The sequence below is a fragment of the Pteropus vampyrus genome, unplaced genomic scaffold (genome assembly GCF_000151845.1).
Source record: "Pteropus vampyrus isolate Shadow unplaced genomic scaffold, Pvam_2.0 Scaffold282, whole genome shotgun sequence".
Classification (NCBI taxonomy): domain Eukaryota; kingdom Metazoa; phylum Chordata; class Mammalia; order Chiroptera; family Pteropodidae; genus Pteropus; species Pteropus vampyrus.
Genome location: NW_011889063.1, coordinates 76,905 through 82,974, shown reverse-complemented (window position 1 = coordinate 82,974; position 6,070 = coordinate 76,905).

The window sequence follows — 6,070 nt, the reverse complement described above, 5'->3', positions numbered from 1 at the left end:
GCCGTGCCAGCCACTTCCCTCCCATGCCCGTGCTGCACGCTATCACCAATACGCACACATGCCCCTTGTTTCTGAGGACTGTTCTTCCAGTAGCTATGAAGAAACAGAAGCACAGCCCACTCCTGGGGAGAGGGGAAGGGTGAGCTAGCTCCCGATACATTGGAAATACAGGAAACGAACATTAAAACTATACCAGCAATACACAATGGGTCAGTTACCTGGACAAGCCAAGTTACGTCAAGAAAACAGAAGGGCTCCTGGGTTTTAAGACTGAAGGGAAAGAGAAGTTAACATCTAAAGGAGGGATGTGTGAATTCGGGAAATGGAAGAACAGAGAAGCAAATGTCGGTGGGGCTCATCCGAAGCCTGTCCGTACACGTCCCAGTTCAAGGCGCTGAGCTCCCCGGCCGTGTGGTGGGGAGTCTCCGGGGGGCGGGTTACTCTAACTGCATTACTACCCCGAACCTATACTAAGCACTTCCCCCCCGGTACTTACTCACAGTGAAAGAATGTCCTTGTCTGAAGGTACAAATACCACGCAGTTCCCAGGCAGGTATACGCCTTATTTTCAATGACTAAATTTGCCTTCTGGTTTTCTGTATCTGATGCATTAAGAACGAGGGCGAGAGCCTGGGACATGGTGAAATCACCAATGTGGCTGTTTAATCCAAATCACTAGGCACTAAGGGGCAGCAAAACCACAGCACTGGTCTTCAGGTCTCCCGGGTCCTGGGCATAACATGTACGCATAGCACAGAGGCCATGGTTGAGAATATTTTCTTCGAGAATGAAGTTTTGGACATGTGTAAGGCAGCAGCACCAAGAGAGAGCAGAGGAAAATGAGATAGAAAGAAGATGGACCATAGTTTAAAACCAGAAGTTTGGTATCAACTAAATGAAGCACATGTCCAACAATCTTCGATGACAGTCTTAGCAGGAAATGTGAAACGAGAGAAGCGGGCAAGGTCCAACCACGCACAGGCCCGACGCCCGACCACTGTTACTTAGAGAATCAGTACGGACATCCGGCTTCCATCGATCTGAAAACATAACGTCAGTGTTTTACTGACAAAGTTTCCAACGACATATCACGCTATAGAAACCAAAGTATAACAACCTGTCATCATGATGGAGAACACAGGAAGTTACCCTGAGCGCGCGCCGGCAACGGCCACACTGCATGCATGCGCTGGGGTCAGGCCTCGTGCACGGGGCCCCTCCACGGCTACCTGCACTCACTGTAATCTCCCCAGACAGGTCTGCGCCGCCCGGTGTGACAGCACCTAGCCATGCCTGGCTGCCGATCACCTGAAATGTGCCTCGTTGGAACTGAAAAGGCTATTTATTCACTGTCAGACACACCCTGGATTTTGAAGACTTAGTACCAAAAACCTATCCACGATCAAACGCGTAAATGCCTCTTTGGGCGTCCTCAGCTCCGCCCCCTCCAAGTGCAGCAGACCGATCTGCAGTGGGAAGCACTGGCGTGCTCGTCCCCATGCTGGTGCGCAGCCTGCGACCGCATAGGGGTCGACCACATGTGATGCTGTTCTGTGCGCACTCTTAGAAAAAAAGTAAGTCTGTATTGTTCATAAAGCTTCTATTAGGGTTAAATAAATCTAGTAACATTTAAAATTAAAAGACTATCTAACAGTGCCATCATTCACTTCCTAAGAATCTACAAATAAAGAACATCCATCCTACTTCTGTAGACCTACTGCTGGCACATAAGCGAGTCATACTGTATAAAGCTCCATAAATTTACTAAAACGTACTGTAAAGTCAATCAGTACAGAACAATCTAACATAACTGCTCAATAATAAAATAGGAAGCTAAAAACCACACGCTCTGCTTTCATATTTTAACATCTGACTAAAGCTACTGAATCTGAAATTAATTGATTTAGAATGCTAACATAACTCCATGAGAAAACTTTCAATTTCGTACAGACCAGGTTCACAAATGCTGGAGGTATCACAGAAAACAACAGAGAAGACAGCAACAGTAAATCTAGGAAGGCATCCAATCCCCTATTTTGGGGCAAAAACCAACACAATTAATTAAGTTGTTATTAATGACTGGAGACTGCCATGCACCTCTGATAATTTAAAGAAAAGAAGGCAGCAGTCCCTGAACTAAACACAGTACATAAAAACACCTCCAGTGATACACATTTAGTCCTAACGGCTCTTAGTAAAGCAGTCACTCTCGTACTCTGGCATGTAACAATCAGCTTGTTGAAAAATGCAGGTTACCGGGCTCCAACCCCAGGCTGATTTCAGAACCTGGGTATCATATTCTGTTCTGCTCACGATTCTGTCTAGACTTGAGTTTGTTATCCGAAGTGCAAGTCTCTCTCTTCAAAATCTGTAGGCCATTTTTTGCCCTTTGCTCTTCCATAAGAATTGCTAGAATCGGCTTGTCAAGTTCCAGAAAAATCACACTAGAAACTGCACTGAATTCAGAACCTTCTATCCATGAACATGGTATTATTCCGCATTTATGTAGGGTTTTTGGTTGTTGTTTTTAAATGTTGTTCTGGTCTTATACACATATTATTGATTTATTCCTATATTCCTTTTATTTTTCATTGGTAACAAAGAAGGCAACTAGTAAAATATGCATTATCTATTTGTTGCTAGTATACTTTACACAAATTTTAATTTTGAATACAGTTAAGTTTTGATGCAAACATAGCAGTTCACATTAATAGATTGGGGAAAATATCTGACAATACCAAGTGCTAGGAAGTAGAACAATGAAAACCCACTGTTGGTGAAAGTAGAAACGGATATAATTACTTTGAAAAGGTTGACATCTTCTAGTAAATCTGCAGACATGCGTGAACTGTGACCTAGCAATCTCACCCCTGGACACAGATGCCCAAAGATTCTCTTGCACACATGCACGAAGAGATATTTATAAGAATGTTAACGGAAGTAGTTTGTAATAGCCCAAAAATTCCAAATAATCTAAATGCTCATCAACAGGAGGATGGATAAATTAATTCTGGCCTATTCATACCATGAAACTACACAGTAGTAAAAGTAAATGAATGAACCAAGAGCTACATGTATGAAATGGAAAATTTGAATGAATACTCCCCGAAAGCAAGACTTAATGTAGTCAATGTTTACCATATTTAGTTGCTGCAGGGGAATAAAAACACCATTCTTTCCTTCAGCTCAAAGGAGTCAACTTGGGTCCACAGAAGCTGGTCCTACGAGTGCCAGGGACCACGAGAACCTCGGAGAAGTGAGGGGGGTGAACGCACACAGAGCGAGTGAGTCCATGCGCAACATGCGAATCACGTTGAGGCCAGAAATGACGACAGCTTGGACCAGAGTGGTATCAGTGGGAGAAATAAAGAAATATTAAGAAGATGGAAATCATCTGGTGTGCGGCATGGACTGGAAAATAGGAGACGATGAGGAGCGTCAGAACCCCCATGGGGACCTAACAGGAAAGAAGGGGTCAAGAATGGAGGTACGAGAGAAAAACAAGTGTGGCAAATCTGACACACAAGACCTAAATGCCCGGGGCGGAAAGCAGCTGGGAGAGCCCACTAAGAACACCGCAGCATCACATAAACTACAGCTGAGCTGTGAAGAGAATGGGTAAAGTCACAGCAGAGGTACACTTCGCTTTCATGAATTCAGCCCGGGAGGGGAGGGCAGGGGAAAAACCAGGTGAGCAACGACCCACCAGTCCCTGCAAGATCATGTGTGTATACGCGGGTATATTAATTACGACAAAAACTGAGCTGCTGAAACCGAGAGGCTGCAAGAGCAATAAATTAAAAAAACAGAAGTCTATCCTCCCTCCCTCCAAGTCTAGAGTTCCCCAAAGCCATCCCTGAACGTTCCTTGTGTTCCTTATACACAACCCTTGTGTCCCTGAAGGCCATCTCCACATGAGGTAGAGCAAGTTTATGTGTCCACATTCTGCTGCTGCTGAAGATGTGGAAGCAGAGACTCAAACGTGTAAGGGCGACGGAGAGGCAGAGAGGACAGGCTAATACTTGGAATGGTGGTTGGCAGGGAAGGACGTTCGGAAGAGTGCGACAGTAACGCGGAGCAGAGGGGTTCTTGCATGTGTGTTTACTCATCAAGGCAGATGTCAAAACCACCCTTTATCAAGGATAAAACCGGTCTTGACAAGAATAGACCAGAAATGCAGGTTTTTATGCTTCTATATGTTATTTTGCATAGCAGTTATTACTCTTTTACACAAAACTGACTTAAATAAAAGATAACTGAAAAATCCTCACAAATCCTATACTGGTACTGTTCCTTATTTTCTTACATAACGTCTATAAAAAAATAGGAAAGTCTTTCCCTCTATCTTCTGGTCGACATTATAAATAAATGATGAATAACCATAGTAAACTGTTCCTAAGTCTTTAAAAACTAAAAGCTTCCCAAGACCCTTTTTTCCTGAACAAAAGATCGGAAAGGTTACAAATCAGATTCCTGGCAAAAACTATTACAATAAAGATGACGCACACTTCATTTTTCAGTTAGTATCAAATACTTCAATGAAGGTTTCACCATTCGAATCTCGAGGGGTGGCCCGTCAAGTTTCATGTAGGGACAGCATCGACATAGGCAGTAAATTAAGTAATGACATTTACCACAAATTTAGGAAGAATGGATGTTCAGAAGTGTGTTTCACCTTGGAAGAGAAAGATCTTCCTCTTAAACACGTCGAAGACAACGCCCTGACGTAGAGCACAGGGCCGCAGACGTCTCTCAGTGCTCCCCGCTCATCCTCTGCGACCTGTGAGCAGCGCCTGCTGTTGCCGACCACCCTCTTTTAGAAACTGTTGTCACTTACATGTGTGTGATATTGAACCTTCTAATTCTTCTGACTTCCCTGGGTTACTGAAAGAGACACACGGCTACGTATTTGAAATACAAAAATGAATAAAATTTGACGCACGGACCCAAGAGGCTTACGGTCTAACAGAGCTGACACGGAAGTGAATTAATAACCGGATATGTTCAAATGAGGGGCATCAAAAATCAGCCTGAGGAGGAGGAATCAGCCAGGCCTCCAAGTAGTGAAAAGGAATGTTTCAAGGAACAGCAGGTACCAAAAGCAAGGGAAAGTGAAAAGAGCAAGATGTATTTAAGAAACCGTACTCACTAATTCCGCCAACAAGTATTTACTGAACACCTTTTATGTACTAGGCACATACCTTGAAGCTGGATATTCAATAGCAAGCAAAACTAGGCATGAATTCCTTCCTTCACATTAACCAAATAATCACACTATCTGGTATAACTGAACCTCAGGAAGTGCTCAGAAGAAAAGGAAGATAGTTCCAGGATGGTGGGAAGACTTCTGTAGAAAATAACCCTTGAGCTGGCATCCTAAAGATGAGTGAGTAGGAGCCATCTAAGCAAAAACAGATTCAAGGAAGAGTGTGACATAGATGAGGGGGGAAAAGGTAGGCATGGAATAGATAACGTAAGGCCTTGAAAGCTTCATTAAAGATTTCCCTCTTTATCCTAAAAGTATTGTAAACCACTACAGAACTTTAAGCTGTGTCTGTATCACAGATTTGCATTTAAGATCACTTTGACTCCAGAATGCAAGATACACTGAGAAAGGCCAGGAACAGACATGGGTAGATGAACTGGTAGCCTATACACTCGACCATAAATACTCATCGAGTTCTACTGTGTGGCAAGCACTGTTGGTGCGCTGGGCACGCATGGATAGCCACATCAATGTCCATGAGCTCATGGAACTGAGATGCCGTCACGGGGGTACAGACAACAGACACATCGGCACACACTCAGTCTGCGAAGTATGCAACGTTAAGTGCTACAAAGGGAAGCAACGTCAGAGGCTGATGAGAAAGAGCGTTACCAACACCGTTCAAGGGAACGCACGACCTAGTGTGGGTTCAGAAAGCCTAACTCCAGTGACGGGAAGGCAAGATGCACTCAAGTGTGCAACTCACAACAGGGAAAACCGGAGGGAAGTTGTGCCCGGCAATTTGGAAGACAATGTCTAAAGCAGAAGCAGAGGGTAAGGAAACAGGCTCAGTATGTACCAAGG